Source organism: Ictidomys tridecemlineatus, chromosome 6 (genome assembly GCF_052094955.1).
Source record: "Ictidomys tridecemlineatus isolate mIctTri1 chromosome 6, mIctTri1.hap1, whole genome shotgun sequence".
NCBI classification, from domain to species: domain Eukaryota; kingdom Metazoa; phylum Chordata; class Mammalia; order Rodentia; family Sciuridae; genus Ictidomys; species Ictidomys tridecemlineatus.
Window position 1 is genome coordinate 113,960,732 of NC_135482.1, and position 17,599 is coordinate 113,978,330.

Sequence of the window (17,599 nt, forward strand, 5' to 3'; positions counted from 1 at the left end):
TGGCCCATCCTGCTTTTCACCTGTGTGACCTGATCAAGTTACTAAACCTTTCTGATCCTCAGTTTCTTTGTGGAAAAGAGGAAGTATTCTTTTTTGTGAGTTTATAATGAAGCTCAAATAAGCTATTGGAGGTGATGGGCTAAGCTAGAGCCCGTGACACAGTGAGGCCATAGTAAGTGCTTGCTGTTATTACTGGCTGCTGTGGAGACCTCCCATGTCACCTCTGATCTCTTCTGTTCTTGCCACAAAAAGTGTTCCTACCCCTGCTCCGTGTGTTGTCTCAAGACACTTTGCCCTCCTCATCTGGGCAGGATGAATGGGACCGAGCTACCTCTGCCCAAGAGGCCCAGGAAAAAGCAGATGAAAGGACCCTGGGGAGGTTGCTGGGCCCCCGCCCCAGGTCTCAAGTACCTTGGGCACCTGGGAGGGAAGAGCACCTGAACCTAATTTTGTGCCCTCCCTCCCCCATCGTCCACCGACTGCACACAAATTCCTCTTCTCCTTCCCCAGAGCCGAGAGCTGCAGGGGACCCAGGAAAGACCACCGTGCTATGCCCATTCAGCCTCAACTGACCAGGTCCTGTGCTGGCTCTGCTGACCCAGTGATGCCCCTGTCTGTCCCCAGGGGGAAGGGGACAGGGGAAAAACCCTCCTGGTGGCACCTGGGGCATGCCTTGTGGTGAGTGCAGATGATAGAGGTGGCAGGGTAGGGACAGCAAGGCTTTGGAAGGACAGGGGCACTGGCTGGAGAGAACCTGAAAAAGCTACCTGGGGGGTTCTTGGGAGAGGAGATGGCCTGTACAAAGGTGGGGGCCAGGGGAGGAGGGGAGACCACTGTGCCATCCAACATCCAGGAGCAGAGAGACCCGGGGACATGGCAGATGAGCTGCAGCAGCAGGCTGGGGGCGGGCAGGGTGGAGGGCAAGGCAGACAGGAATCTACCCACACCAGGTCCTGGTGCGAAAGCCTGGCTGGGCCCAGGTTCCAGCTCACCCACCTGTTACAGGACAGGGTCACATTCAAGGCGCCAGGGACATGATTCTCCATCATCTGGGCACTTGTGGACACCCTAGTGCAAATCCCAAAGAAGTCCCAGGGCCCTGAGTCCCCCGCTGGTTGTTCAGGGTCACCAGGTGGCTGCAGGGCGGGGGGATTCAGTTGACCACCTTGCAGGAGACCTCAGGAGCCTTGAGGATTAGAGTCAGAGAGGTCCACTTGGCCTATTTCCAGGTCCTCGATCCATGAGGTGGCTTAACAGAGATGCGCAGCTCCCAGGAGCTCTCAAGGGGTCTCTCAAGGGCACCTCAAGGGCAGCATCCAATTGCCAAGCTGGAAATGGGTCATCGGGTTTAAGTTGAGAGAAGGCATCTGAGAGGTGGCCTGAGCCAGGGCTCCGGGGCTCTGACCTCCACTGCTTCCTGCCCGTTCCTGTCTCTTCAGCAGGAGAGTGAGGTCCACTGGTTCATAGGGACAGAGCCAAGTTCAACTCTCAAGACCTCCTCACTGTGTGTGACCTTGGGCAAGTTGATTGAAAGAAGCGGCATCTGTTTTGTTCCCCAGACCCAAAAACAGAGCAGCGATAGCAATTGTGATGTACATGAGACAGGCATGAAGCTGCCATGGACCGATGGGTGGAGCCTCTTCAATCCTTAAATGCTCCCATTTTCAAGTCTGTAAAATGGGCAGGATAATAACGGCCACAACCTTAATGGCAAACAATCTTCAAAAAATAGGAGACCAATTGACAGCTATCCCCTGCACGACCGCCCACCGCAAAGATTGGCTGTAAGTATCAAACGGAATAATCCATTAGAAGTGCTAAACCCGGGCCTGGGGTGCAGCTCAGTGGCAGAGCACCTGCCTAGCACGTGTGAGACCCGGGGTTCCATCCCCAGGACCTCCCCACACCAAAAAGAAAGTGGCTGTGTGCAGTTCAAGGTGCTCAGGAACTGTAAGAGAACAGGAGGATGCAACCAGGGCTCTGCAGTGCTCACCACCCCCACCCCACCCTGCCCCATGCTCAGGCTTTACAGCCTCCAGAACACATGCAGTCACGTGACTGCCCAGGACTTTCTTGAAAGCACTGCAGGGATAGCTGGGTGCTGCACTGAAGTTCAGAGAGGTCAAGAATCTGCCGCCGACACCCACACTTCCCTCTCCTCACCCCTCTCTAGGGAGGGGAACCCTGACTTCTGCTCCTACCCCCCCCACCCTGCTCAGGCCAGCCCAGGGCTGAATGGGAAAGTCCTTGACCAGACTTGGGGGCTGAACGACCTACCTATGGCTGGGATACAATCAAAGGAAAGGTCAGCCAACTTTTTCTCTGTGGGGCTTGGGGAGCCGCAGGCAGCCTCGGTGTCCACAGCTGGATGCTGCCGGTGTGGCAACCAGGAGACGGGCAGACAGTGTATCAATGAGTGCATGTGACTGTTTCCAATAAAGCTTTATTGACAAAACAGCCAGCGGCTGAATCTGGCCCATGGCCCATCTTGGATAGAAGAAAAAGAATCTAAACCAAGAACATGGATCTGGTCTCAAGCATCCAGCTCGATACCCCGGGGCTCAGTGTCCCCAACAGCACAATAGGAGAGGTGCCCTTGACCAGGGAGCTCACAGTAAAACTCTCACCAGGGCAGGTGAGCAGGTGTGGGACATGGACAGGGGAGGTGGGGGACAGGCAGGAGCCCTCCTGCCACTGTGAGCAGTCATGTGGGAATGTGTCCAGGGTGGCCAGCTCTCTGGGAACCAGGGCAGGCAGAGACCTGTGCAAAATGCTCACCCTTTTGAGATCTTTTTGTCAAAATATAACACACACCAAAAAAAAAAAAAATGCCCATCTGTGTCCTCATGGTCCCCCTTGGTGAATTTTTCTAGCTGAACCCGCCCATGTGACCAGCACACCAAAGCCTCCCTGAGCTCCTTGCCGGTAACCGGCCCCAAGGGGACCATTTCTCCAGCTTTGTTCCAACGTTTAGCGAGGTGCCTTTTTTCCGCTGGGTAAAGACCCAACAAGTGGATGGGCCAGTTAGCTGCACCAGGCTCCGGCCCTGCCAACACAGCGCCACTGTGACCTGGGAGTGACAGTGGCCTGGGAGGGGCCAGAAGAGCACACAAAGCCTGCTGCATGTGGCAGGGTGGGCAGCGCCCCGGGAAAGAGTGGGGAGGGTCGTTTTGTCCCCTTAAAGGCAAGCACGGTGAGCAATCACGGTGACAATGTGGCCCAAGGGGCGTCCTAAGTGCCTTCAGAGGAGGGCTGCAGGAGGAGGCCAGGCCAGGCAGGCGCACTCGGCTGGCTTATTAAAACGACGTTGATCCCTGGCCGCTTTGATATCCCGGATCTTATAAAGAATTCACTTTCAGGGGTAAATATAGGTAGTTCAGAGAGATTTTTATGCCATATGGCACAGCCTCCTCTTCCAGAGACTTATTTAATTACTGAGCTGGGGAGGGCTGGGGGGACAGCAAAAGTGCTGATGGAGAGGGGCTGGGCTTCCACGTCCCCTCGCCCACCAGGGTACAACGGGCACTACCCACACCCTGGGTAAGGTCCTGCGGCCTGGGCTCCCTGCACTAGCCCCTGCCACAGGAAGGATCCTCTGTGCTGGGCGCCCTGCCCAGGACCCACCTAGGCCAGGGAGGGGCTGCTTCCTACAGCTAAGTTCTGGGGGTTGGGAGAGGAACGGAGTGGGACACCAGCAGTGCTGCCTGGTGGTCAGCGCATGCGCCCCTCAGTCCTGGGTTGGAATGTGGACTCGCGTTCCCTCCTAGGGGAGAGGTGAGGGGTTGCAAGCCTTGATAGCCGCTTAGTGGGGATCCCGCTTCCTCTGCTCTCTGTGGCCCCAGCACAAGGGCATTCCCTCCAGGCCATGGCACAAGTCGCTGGGCTTCGGGGGTGAGTCGCTCCTTCAGGTCCAGAAGGCTCAGATCCCTGAGTTGTCCCTACCCCGTGCCAGTCCGGCAGTGCACACTTGGAAACAAGAGGGACTCATGGGAAGAGCTCCGGGAGGGAGGTAGAAGATTCCAGTGGGTAGGAAATGCCCGAGGCTGGCCAAGGGCAAGAGAGGCCAGAGAGAGCTTCCCGCGTGCACGTGTGGAGCTTCAGCGGGCTGAGACTCTGCGATTGGCAGGGAAAAGCAAGCTCCCGGTGCATCCGTGATTGCTGTTCCCTGTGTGCGCAGAGTACCCAGGGTCTCTGCTTCTGCCAGGCTTCTCCCCAGAGGTGAAAAGCACTCTGGGACAGTTTCGAGGAGCACGATCCAGAATAATTTCCCGTCTGTCCCCAAATTCCCAGGTTGAGTCATCCAGAGAGATGACATGCCGAGCCTGTGAACACAGATGGGACTGAGCGTTCAGATGACCACAGTTGAAGTGGCTCTCACTCTGACTGCTCTCAAGACAGGTCTTGGCCTCGCATGCAGGGGCGTGTGCAAGGACCCAGAACCCATCAGGGGCTAGCGCCAGGGCTGAAGGTCAGATAGGACGACTGTCCACCCATGGTTGGCTCTATGGAATCCCCTCTGTGATTCCGCATACCTGTGCACACTCACACTGCCCACACACATGCACAGGCTGGTGCCTGCCCTTAGAACTCATTCTTTTTTGCCTCATACAGTTGCTTGGTTTCTCCACCCAAATCCTCCCATAGCTCTGCACTTCTAAGAGGCAGGAGTCACATCTGATCCATGGGTGATTCCCTAGAGCCTAGCACAGGGACTGGCCTACAGTAGGTGCTCTATTAATGCTTATTGAGTGACTGAATGAGTGAGGAGGACAAGAAATGGCAAGTTGCCAAATATGCCTTGAGACATGCAGATTTGGGTACTTTTCCTGGTAATCTGGCTAACTAAGGCCCCCATTCTTCCTGCCCTCTGGGAGACAAAGACATATAGAGATTTAGGTCTAGAAAGTACCCCCTTCCCCTATCATGGACTGCTGTCTTATCCCAACTTCAGCAAACTGTAATTATACGAAAATTCAATGAAGACAAACTTTGGAAGCAGAAATGCTTCCTAGACAGAGTATGAGAGCCAGGCATTGTTCATTCCAGGGAGCCCCAGGACCTTGGCAACGACCTTGCATGAAGTAGCTGCTCAGTGATGCTCCATGAATAAATAAGCTGGCACTGAGTTTTGTCATCAAGGAGAAAGGTGTCTGTCCCTGTGCCCCTCGACACATCTCTCTCTCTCTCTGTCTCTCTCTCACACACACTCCACCCCTCGAGCCCCCTGGCCACAGGAGAAGCAACCTACTTGCAGGTTTAAAGGACCTGGAACCCATCAGTCTGGGGACGAGGGCCCTCTGAGTGTCTCTCTCCGTCTCCTGGCTGGGCTCTTTGCCCTGGGGCCGAGGCAGTAACTAATATTGTTTCCTGGCCTAAGTAGATAATTGCCCTTCTGGCTGGATAAAAGATGTCTCTGGGAGCCGAGTGAAATATCATTAATAAGAGAGACTGATTTACTCAGGGATTCCTCCAGAAGTGAGATTAATAAGCTGTCCCCTGGTGTTAGCTATCATCTCAGGCCTCTCCTCGTGGCATGACTGATTTTTTTTCAACAACGGCACTATTCTGTCATTAATCATGACAGGAGGCCAAGAGTTGATCTAGGCTAATGGGCCTGACACCCAGCACAACCACTTTTCTTCCCACTTGGCAGGGGAGAAACTCGGGGAGGAGGTGGGGGTGCCGTTCATCAGCTGTGTGACTCCTCTTCAGGAAATAGCTCCCACTTGACCCAAGAGCCAGAGTCCATCCACACCCCGGGCAAAATGAACCCAGGTGCACGTAAATGGATAGGGTGCGACGTTAGAGATGCGTGGGCCTGCAGTGGGTCACGCTGAGCGTGGCCACGGGCCCAGAGATGCCCACCTTGCACTCCAGTGCGGGCTGTTTGCTAATCTGTACATGCCCCAGGTCTCCCTTCATCTACAATTTCCCTTTTAAGTTCAGTCACCTGTGCTTAACCAGAGTCTGAAAATTCTAAGAAACGTCTAGAAAAAAAAATTGTAAGTTTTAAATAGCTTTTATTATATTAAACTGTGATAACTGTTCTACTTGATGATTGGTTGGTATTGCTCATCTCTCCCTGTGCCTAATTTACAAATTACACTCGTCCTAGGCACGCGTGTGTGGGAGAGAGCAATGCTCAGAGGGCTCAGGGCCGCCCGTGGTTTCAGGCATCCTCTGGAGGTCTTGAACTGCAGCCTCCCCCGTGGTGGTGCAGGTGCTGCAAACATGTATGTGCTAGGACCCTGCATGTGTAGACCTGTGCGTGGAGTGCAGCACAGTGGCTAGGGAGGCTGAGGCAGGAGGATCAGGAGTTCAAAGCCAGCCTTAGCAAAAGTGAGGTGCTAAGCAACTCAGTGAGACCTGTCTCTAAATAAAATACAAAAAGGGCTGGGGATATGGCTCAGTGGTCAAGTGACCAAAAATTCAATCCCCGTGATTGGGTGTGGAAATACACATGCCTATATGTGCTCTTGTGTGTAGATATAAGTGATTTTAGCATGTACATCCCAGCTAATGACTGTGGACCCAGTAAGTATCTACTGTACTACATAGAAAAATAAACTGTCCAATCTGAAAACAAACAACAACAAAAAATAACTAGAAGACTTACCCAGCCTCTGGAATTACTGGGTTTCCCCTAACTTCAGCAAAGTTCCCTAAAAGCAGAACCAGGGAAGAGGTTCCGCTGCCTGAGACTCATTGGGAGAAGAATAGATGTCCCCAGCTCCTCAGTAAAGGACAGCATCTGACGAAAGAAGCAGATGTGGGCTGTGGAAGTGCCTGCTCACAGTCTCTGGGGTGGGCACAGCCACCTGGTCAAGTGGCCTCATGGTGACACCTGCCCAGTAGAGGCTGGAGCAGGACGGGGTGAGTACTGAACAACCAGATTGTGGGCAAAGGGACAAGGAAGATCTTCAGGGAGAGGGCAACTGACAGACGAGCTTTGGGGGCTCCAAGAACAGAGCCTGAGCCAGGCGAGGTGATATACACCTGTAATCCCAGATGCTCAGGAGGCTGAGGTAGGAGGATCACAAGTTGGAGGCCAGCCTCAGCAAAATTGAGGCAGTAAGCAACTCAGTGAGACCCTGCCTCTAAATAAAATAGGGGATGTGGCTCAGTGGTCAAGTGCCCCTGAGTTCAATCTCTAGTACAAAATAAATAAATAAATAAATAAATCAGCCAGGCTCCAGGACAATGCCCCTGGGTTCACTCCGAGGTTAGATTAGAGAAGAAAGAGCTGAAGAGACCCTGGGGCAATCACAGCAGGGTTGGGCAGTAAGAGGACAACACTCCTGCTAAACCTCCACCCTGGGGCCTCTAGAGCGCACGACTATGGTGCCCAGCAGGCCCCTCCATACGGGCACAGAGCCGGCCATCCACTGCTACCCCGTCCCTCACATGAAGGCGATGCTGGTGACCCTCAATGGTATCATTCAGTCCAATGGGTTCCTGTCCTGCGGCCACAGCAATGCCCGATCCCAGCGGGAAGGTGAGAGCACCACTGGTGCATATTTATACACCAACCTGCCTGTCCCCACTCCGGGCAGCGAGGCAGTGCCCATGTGGGCAGTGGCTCTGGGCCCTGCTCCGACAGAGCCCGTGCTTGTCCGGGCTGGGGGAGGTCGCCAATCTGGGCCCCCAGCCTGGGCAGGGGCCAGGCGGAGGCGGTGGCTTGGGTTGCAAGCTTGGCCCCATCCCCAGGTCACAGAGGAGCGAGGGCGGTGGTGGTGGCGGCCTTTCCGATGTTGTCTTATGAAACCCAAGCGCTGAATTCTGAAGGATGGCCGCGCTCCGGCTGAGCTGCTGGTGACCGGGAGGAATGTGGATGGGGCCTTCAGGTGTCCCTGCCAATTGTAGCTCAGAGCATGCGGTATTTGTCCGTTGAATTAGAAGCAGCTTTCATGTTCGCAAACTGAAACCAGCAGGCTCTGGTTTTGTAAAATAAACTCCTCTCGGTCCAAGTGGCCTGGTGGTGGCCCAGGCTGCCGAGGCCCACGCACGCACTCACACCTGAACCACACCCAACGCGGCCACTCAAGGGCAAATTGAAGGGTCCAGTGGTTAAGACCTCAGAGCCTGGCTCGGGTCAGATCCAGATGGAGCCACTTGAGGAATGAGCCTTGTAACCCGAGCAGCTGCCTTAGGCTGACCTGTGAGATGAGGCCACAAGGAACTCTCTGTGACAGTGCCTTGGAGGCACGCGGCTTGAGCCAGCTTCTGTTTGTGCAAATGCTTTGAAGCGCATTTATGTAAGTGGGCACACATAGGGGTCTCTCCCCGTCTTTGAGGGATCTTGGTGAGTCCCCTGGCATCTAGGCCCCCTTCATCTGTTAGTGAGTGTGACAGAGAAAGGACTTTCAGGGTGCCCGTGGTGGCTTTCAGTGTCCATCCCTCTCCAGGTTCAAGGTAGGAGAAGGTCTCAGCGCCCAACTGGTTCAGCCCCTGGGTGCTGAGCGCTGTCCGGCCTGCAGACCGCTATTACCATGGCCTCAAACCCTGGGCAACCCGAGCACCAGGACACTGACCGAGAGCTGAGGCTTCCCATGTGCATGGAACTGCCCACCTCCCTCTGCCTCTGCCCACCCAGCTGGTTGGATCTTCATTTTGGGGAGGAGGAGGTCAAGCTTGAGTGATCCAGTGACCTTCCTGATGGGGCCCGATTTCAAAGCCAAGCCACAGAGCGGATCACCGGTGCTGCCTGTGGGCTCAGCAGTTATTGGGGAAGGCCCCTGGACATGGCCTTAACCCCACCCATCATGCAGGAGCCTTTGTGGGTTTTCACATCTGGAAGACACAGAAAAGGAAGTCCTCAGTGGAAGGATATCTTCCGTGTTCCTTAATGTTTCCTAATGTTTCTTTGCAACACAGAGAACCTTGCCTTCAACTTGGAACCTTGGAGTGGCCTTGAACTTGGACCCTTGAACAGGCCATCTGCCATCTAGGATGGAAAAAATAAAACACTATTTTCATTGTGCTCCTTTTTATCATCATCTGCTATTTATGCCAAAGGACATTGATCTTTCCATTTCCGGTAGCCATCAAATGTTTCTTTTTAAAGTCAATTTCAATTGAGTGTGAGCTGATTTGACTAGAACTATGGAAGCCAGGGAGAGAGGAGGCGTCTGTGGCTGCGGGCATCCAGTGGAGGTCTTCAGATGACTTGCAGATGGGAAAGGCTGCATTTGACCTCTCTCTCCTGCAGACCCGGGGCACCTGCTCTGGGGGGCTCTCTCTGTGGGGGTCTGAGCACAGGGGGGCCGTAGATAAACAGATTCCTCCAGGAGGGGCAGCTGGGGCCTGGACTGCCCAGGGCCCTCACAGCATAGAGGGGCCCCTTCCCTGCTCCCTGCTGGCGGGCGGCTACTACATCCCCAGGCCAGCTAGCCTGCAGGCCTGCGCTGGGGACCTAGAAGTTAGAGAAGACAGTCTAGCTGGGGGGGACCAGGTCGAGGCCCCAGGGGGCTATAGGCTGCTGGAGCCCTTCCCCACAGAAGAGTCCAAACATGGAAGAAAGAAAAAGGGGGATGCGGGGCTGGGACTGTGGCTCGGCGGCAAAGTGCTCGCCTAGTATGTGTGAGGTCCTGGGTTCGATCCTCAGCACCACAGAAAAATAAAATAAAGGTATTGTCCAACTACAACTAAAAAATAAATAAAAGAAAAAGAAAAAGGGGGACGCAAAGGGCAGGACCCATACCCACACACAGATCCTGCCCAACACACAAACACACACACACACACACACACACACACACACATGCACACAAACCCAGATGTATGTGCCATCACATGGACACACACACACACAAGCCTCTGTGTGTGGACACACGGCCATGAGCGCACACTCTGGCGATGTCCTGCTCCTTCTAAGCACCTGTCCTGCTGGTGGCTGTATGTGAGAAGCCCCTGTCCTCCTGAGGCCTGCTGCCTGTCCAGGGCACCCTCCTCACCTCTGAGGGGAAAATGGAGTGGCTCTGCTCAGCGCCAGCAGCAAAGGTATTTGTCCATCCTCTAATTACGGGGCCGCTTGGGCCTGGCCCCACCTGCTTTCCTGTGTGCAGGGGGCATCTCTGGCCAAGCCGTTTCCCGGACATGGTGTCCATTAGGCCTCAATTACCTGGCAGGGCCATGGCCTTTGAAGTGGCCACCGGGGCCTCCAGAAGGCTATTTTTCTCTCATCTGTCACCACGTATTTTCCTGGGCTCCTGGCCTGTGGCCGGCATCTCTGACTCATGGGGATTAAATAATCTGCTGTGATACAAGTGCCCATGCTCAGCCCTGGTCAGTTGTCACCGGAGTCATCAGGCCTCAGCCAGAGTTGGTGGCCCCTCTCTGTGCCAGGGTGAAGGAGGGCCAGGCGGCACATTCTAGAATTTCTTATTGCCTCCTCCTTAGGGCTATTAACCACAAACACAACCGCGAATGAGAGGGCAAGGACCTCGGGAGAGGAAAGGTTTCATTGGGGCTAGAGAAGGAAGCCATCGTCTGCCCTGAAATAGCAGCGCCATGTCTGAGGCCCTCTCTGCTCCGACACCCCGTGTCCCAGCCGGCGGTGGACCTTGGGGTGGAGGAGGTGGGAACGGGACCTGCCACAGGAATGCCCCTGAGTCACCAGGGAAGGTGACATTTACTGTACACTCCCAGGTGCCCAGGCCAATGCCTCATACCACAAGGCAACCATATAATTTATCCTATAACTGGGACAGGCCTGAAGGTCAAGGATGGCACTGGTCACCACTTTTGCAGAAGAGCAGGCATTAGCCAGGCCCATCATGGGCCAGGGCCAAGAGAGAACCCACGAAGGACCCACTTTAGGTGGAAAATTCAAGAAGGTGCCAAAACATTCAGGATGCATAACATCATACCTATATGCATTTGGTTTTTATTTGTTCTAATTAGTCATCCCTTAGAGGAAAACGCATTTGGACACATTGTACACAAATGGAGCACAACATTTTTGTTCCTCTGGCTGTAGATGGGGCTGAGTCACTCCAATAGTGTGATCATACATGTTTATAGGGTAATAATGTCTTCCCATCCCCACGGCTCCACCCTCCCCTCACTCCCCTCTACACAATCCAAAATTCCTTCATTCTTTCCTATACCCTTGCCCCCAATTATGGATCAGCATCCAATTATCAGAGAAAACACTTGGCATTTGGTTTGAGCTTCAAGTTGGACACTGGGTCACTGGAAAGGCTCAGATCTGGGGACAGTTGTGTGGCGATAGGAGAGATCTAAGACCAGGGTCATGACCTGCTTAGCGTCCCTGCTCTGGGGCACTGTGTTCCTCACTGGGCTGTTCACTGCCCCAGAGCCTCCCTGATGGCCCTAATGAGCCCCATCTCTAGCTCGTTCTCCGGGGAGCCCATGAAATGGGGTGCAAAGTGTAGGCTGGGCGTTTGCCCTGGGGCAGGTTAGGAATTGGTACCGAGACACTGTCGAAGCTTGAGAGGCCCCATGTCCCTCCTCACTGTGCTCACTCCCCATGATGACTCCACTGACCTCTTCTCTCTCTTAGTGCTTGAGGCCAGGGACTCATCATGTAGTGGGCCTCCCCCTGAGTGCAACAGCCCTCCCTACCTCTTCCTAAGACCCAAACAGCAGACACTGGTTTAGTGCCTGTTCGAGGACAGTTGTGGTCTAAGGCCAGAAAAACATGAGCATCTGTCATGACCTCGGAGCCAAAGGGGTGCAGGGGATGGGGGATCAAGGGACACTGGTGTGCTCAGAAGCCAAGCCACCAAGCAAAGGGACCCATCTACAGGCCTGGGCTTAGAGAGCCTTAGGGGCCTGGCCCCCGTGCTCTGTGTTGCTCTGGACAGTGACTTTTTCCTTCGGAGCCTCAGTTTTATTTTCTATCAAACGGGAGTGGGTCACCCAGCGCCCTGTTGAATCTGTAGAGGGCAGTGGCCATGGAGCACATGGGGGACACAGGAAAGGACGGTGGCAGGGGTCAACACACACCAGGAGCCCAGCTCCCCTCGGGGACTCCCTGGAGGACCCAAGCAGCTCTGTCCTCTGGCTTGTCACCCATAGTGCCCTCCTCTTGGCCCTCAGCACCTTCCCTCCACAGAAGCCCTGTATGGCTGTCCTCCCACGAAGCCATCACTAGGACAATGGGACACGGGGTGGCCAATGCTTTTCACAGAGCAAAGGAATTGTCAGCCCCATCTTCGCTGGACCTGAGGTCTCCTCCCTGGGCCTCGTCTCACTGGGGTCTTTGAGACAGCTGAGGCCCTGTCCTCACTCTCTGTCTTAGTCAACGGCACAGATAATGGGGTTTGGAACCCTGGGAGACATGACAGTGTGGCCCACCCCTGGGACAGGCCCACAGTCCAAGCTCCCTGCCTCAGCTACACCCTGGGAGACAAGTGTCCCTGTGACCCATCTGGGTCAAGGTGGGTCTCTGAGCCCCTGTCCACTGGGTGCTCCCCTCGTTGCAGTGCCAGAGCTGAGCCGAGGTGATGGGGCCCATCCAGGCTTGTCTGTGCAGCCTAGGGGGGTCCTTGCTCCCAGACACAAGGCCAAGCCCACTTGACAGCTGCATGGGATCTAATCAGCCAGTGGCCATCAAACGCACAGGGATCAGGAAAGAGGACCCTGACCCAGGCACTTTCTGTAACTGGAATCAAGGGCCCTCTTAGTCTCTGGAGAGGAGGTGCCGGGACACAAAAGTGGCCAAGCCGCTCCCCAGCTCCTAGGAAGATGGGGTCCCAGCCCAGCCCACTTCCAGCAGGACCTAAAGCCACTCCCCCACGATGGCCCCCACCTCAGCTGCCAGCCCCACAGCTAGGGGAGCAGAAAGCCACCTCCCCCCAACCCTGTCACCCCCACCCCTACCTCCCTGCATAGTGGGGAGAGTAGCTTCATATCACCCAACTCCTTTGTTCTGCAGTGGACGAGCGTGCCCCTTGCCACCCCTAAAACACCGTGGGTACTTACTGTTACTACATAGGAAGGGAAATGGACATTGGCAAGAACATTTTGTCACCTCCTGAGAGTCCTATCACGTACCTGTGCTGAGCTGAGCGCTCCTTTCCTCGCGTGGCCTGTGACAGTCCTCACCTGCGATCCACCTGCTGGGTTCCATTGTCACCTGGTTTACACATGGGGAAGCTGAGCCACGGGGGGCTTGAGCCCCACATCCAGGATCAGGGCAGAGGGTGAGGCCTTCAGGGTTGAGTCTGGCTCCCCACAGAGCCTGCTCCTAGCAACTGTGCCCAGCGGCCCTGTTGACCCGCTTGATGCCAGGGGCTTCCACCTGGACTGAGCTGAGCCCCGCTCCTGATCCTGGTCTAGCTGTCCATGGTCACCCTCTGTGAGGCCCATCTCAGGGCCCGCGCTCCAAGGGGCTGGCAGAGGACAAGGGGGCGACTCCTGGGTGTGCCCTGGGTTTCCTTTGGCAGCCCCTTCACTGGCACCCCGGTCCCCTGCTATGTGCCCTGTGTCCCAGCAAGGGCTAGACTCTTGCAGCTGCCCCTGAACTGAGAGGCCACAGTCCCACCTGGCTGACCTCCTCCTCCTCAGGGACGTGGAATCCAATGGCATCGAGCTGCCCTTTGTACAAGGTCCAGGGTTGAGGGAAACATGCCATTTCCCCCAGTTCGGCCCCACCTGGCCCTCAGGTCACTGTGCCAAGGAGGCTGGTGGAATCTTACAGCTGCCGAAAACCTTGGGTAAGAAAAACTCAGGGAGGTGACGGCAGCCAGGCCCTGGGGGGACCCTGGAGTCAGGAGGGGGCCCTGGGGTGGGAGGACACTGGTGTCTGACACTGGGGACCCTGACGGCTTCCAGCGCCACTGGAAGGCACCTGGCTTCTCTCTGTGCAGGAGCAAGGGACGGCAGGGGACTGGGGGCCCACATGCTCGGAGATGATGTGTCGGAAAGTCATTCAGGCTGCAGAATATTTACTGGGCACCTCTGATGTTCAACAGGCTGCCCCGAGATCTGGGGACAGAGTGGCGAGCAAGCCTCCCGATGCCCAGATGAGCCCGCATCCTCCAGGATGGCTGGGGACGCTCAGGAGGGGACGCTCAGGAAGGGTCGCTCAGGGGCTTCAGCCCCTTTCCACTTCCCGGGCACCCCCTCCCCAGCAGCCACTTCAGATGGGGGTGCTGCCCACCCCCAAGCAGATGGCACTGTCCCCAGGCAGCTCCAAGACATCCTAGCCCAGGGCCAGCTCCAGCCCCGCTCACAGGAACCTGACCCCTCTCTGTGCTGCCAGCCTCCTCCGTCTTCTGGGTCCTGGTCGGTCTCTGCCGGCTCCTGCTTGCCACTATTTTTTTTTATTATTGTGACAAAATGGAAATAACTTACAATTTACTATTTTCACTAGTAAATTTCACTTTACTGCATTATCGAGGTGCACGGGAGGAGTTTCAGCTTATTACCTCGTGGGATTAAACCCAGAGGCACTTACCCAGGGCGCCACGTCCCCAGCCCTTTGTAGATTCTATTTAGTAACAGGGTTAATCCGAGCTGAGGCTGGCTTTGAATTTACTGACCTCCTGTGACCCTCCTGCTTCAGCCTCCAGAGATCCTGGTCTAGAAATTTCTTGTTCCTTTGAGCAGCTCTCCATTTCTCCCCTTCCCCCAGGACATAGGAGCCACTGTTGGATTTCCCATCTCTTTGAGCTTGGCTCTTCTAGGTGCCTCCTGTAAGGACAATCACTCGGGATTTTAACCACCACGTCACCGTAATGGTGGGTACATGCCACACTTGTGCCCAAACCTAATAATGCCCAGCACCGTGACTGAACCCTCAGGTCAACATGGACTTGGAGTGCTAGTAATGGACAGGCTCATCACTGTCACCATGTCCTGCCTTGGTGGGGAAAGGCAGGGAGGGTGGGAGATGTCTCTGCATTTTGTTGTGAACCAGAAACTTCTTTAAAGAAATAAAAATAATTCATATATATATATATATATATATATATATATATATTTTTTTTTTTTTTTAATTTTTTCCTCTCTCTCTGCTGAAGGCCGTTCTGACAGGTGGCCCCTCAGGAGCTGCCTTGTGACTAAAGCCCTCAAGAGCAGTTGGTGTCAGGGCCAAGACCAATTTGCAGGTGGGGGCTCGGGCTGTGCTCCCAGGACTGTGGCCAAGGGGATCCTTTCTTGCCTTTGGAGAGTTGCATGGTGTGTCCGTGGGACATCAATGGGGACAGTCAAATGGAACAAAGCATGACATGGTGCAAGGGCGGCCTCCTCATGGACACTCAGGATAAAAGCAAAATGACTCTAACAATCAGCTAACACACAGCTCCTGGTGGACCTTGCCATGATCCGTGTGGCCTGGGGTCTGCACCATGGACAGTCAGGCCAGATCACTCCTCCTGGCAGGGGCAGTGCCCTTTGTACAAGGTCCAGCAGCCTCCGTGGCCTCTACTCACTGGGTGTCAGGAGCATCTTCTCTCCCAGCCATGACACTCCAAACTGTCTCCAGACATGGCAAATGTCCCCAGAAGTGGTGGCACAGGATCTTCCCTGGCTAAAAACCACTGGTGTATCCAAGGGCACCATTACCATGAGCTGCTGTGACCACGCTGGAAGGGTCCGTGGATGGGGAGAGCAGAGGGCAGATGCAGTCTTGGAAACAAAACCGGCCTTCAGGGACTTCCTGGGCCAGTGGCCATTGCTCTGTGCTAGGGATGAGCCATCATGGAACAGGACCTGGCCAGCAGCCTCTGCTGCTCTGGGTGAGCTGGGCCCAGGAACCCGGGAAGAACATCACTTTCAAACCCAGAGCAGAGTCAGGCACCTTGGGAGCCAAGGTGGGTGCAGGGAAGCTCCCTCCTGCTGACTGCTGTCCCTGGCTTGGGGTGGAGGGCAGCTCTGGGGGAGATGGGCCAAGGCCTTCCCAACTGCCATCGTCCCTCCTTCCAGTGGAGCAAATGACCTCTGCCAGGTGTGTCAAGTAGGGACAGCCTGGTTTCCAGGGGCGCCCGGCCACTCCTGTCCCTGGCTGGTGTTTGGCAGCACTGAGGGATCTATACAGCGCTTCCCACGAGTGACATCGGGTTTAGCTTCAACAGGGTCCCCATGTGCTGCAAGGTCAGCTCCAATTGCCCTGTGCAGAGGGCCGCCTGTCTCCCCTCCCTGTGTCCCTGTGCCACTGCGTGGCCAGCTGACTGCGCAGGGCTGGGCCACCACTCTTCATGATAACGTTGCCTCTGGGCGTGGGTCAGACAGTGGATTCCCAGGGGCCTGCCAGGGCGTGTTGGCTGGGGGACGGTCAGAGGGAGAGTGGGTTCCCTTCACTTCAGGAACCAACTGGAAGGGCTAGAAATGGGTTCCCCTCAGATGAGACCATGGTCTAGAGACTCCTGGGGAGAGCCCTAGAGAATGAGGTTCCACAGCTGGGTGGGCCCGAGTGGGAACTGAGGGCCTCAGGGGTACGCCAGGGTGGGAACCGAGGCTGAGGAGTGGGCTCCGGCATCCTGGAGTCTAGGTTCAAAACCAGAGCCCCTGTGTGAGTGTGGACAGGTCACTCAGCAGCCCCCACCTGGGCCTCCTTGCTTGTGTATGGAGCTGTCGAGGGAACCTTGGTGAGGAGGATGTGAGCCGACCTATGGAAAGGACTAGAACACTCCCAGGACACAGCAGATAGATCCTCCCGTCCTCCCAAGCTTTCCAGCCTCAGTTTCCCCTGTACAAGGTGGAACAGCACGGCCTTCGGAGGAGATGAAATTAAACAAGGGGACACGTGGAGGATATGTCCAGTCCGGGGCCTGAAGTGCAGCGAGTGATCAGGGGTTGTCAGGGGTTATTTTTATATTATTGACAACACCACATCCCCAGCTGCTGATCCCTCTGCCTTTGAATTGCATTGCTTCCTCTCCCTCAGGCCCGACAGAGGAGCTGGGGACCTTTCAGATCCTGTTTCCTTCTCCAGTAGAAAGATCCATGCGAGTGGCTGTGGGTCTGTCCAGCGAGGCAATATGGAGGCCCCTTCCCAGCCCCCTTGGCATCTACCTGTTCTGCGACCATCTTCTTGGAAACTGATTATGGCCGCTGAGCAGATTACTGGACATGGCCCTGTGTTCCTCTCCGGCGAGACAAATGGGGCAGCCCTCGGGCCTCAGGAAGCCACCCAGCCACTGAGGTAAAGACGGTGCCTTCTGATCAACACCAGAGACCCCCAGCTCTTCTTTCTGGGGCTCTTGGATACTATGGGGACCCTGGTGTGTTTGAGCCCCTAACTAGCAGGATGACCCTGGGCCAGGAGTTTATCCCATTGGACCTCATTTTCCCACAGAGAAAGGCTGATGCTTTGAGATCCCAGCACCTTGAGAGGGCTTTTTGGAAAAACTCAAAACACAGGCCTTGGTCCTTCGGCTCTAATTCAGAGGAGGATGATCTGGACTGAAATTCAAGAGACGAGTTCTTGCCTAGGCTGTGTGACCTCAGACAATCTGCCCCACCTGCCCAGCACTTGTATTGCATGTTTGTAAAATAAGCATTACACACATGCAGGAGTTGTTTGTGTTCCCAGCTATTTATACTCTGCCTGCTTCCAAAAAGGATTTGAGACAGCTTGTAATCAGATGTTGTGAAAATAGACATGGAAAATCAAAGACCACGAAGGGAA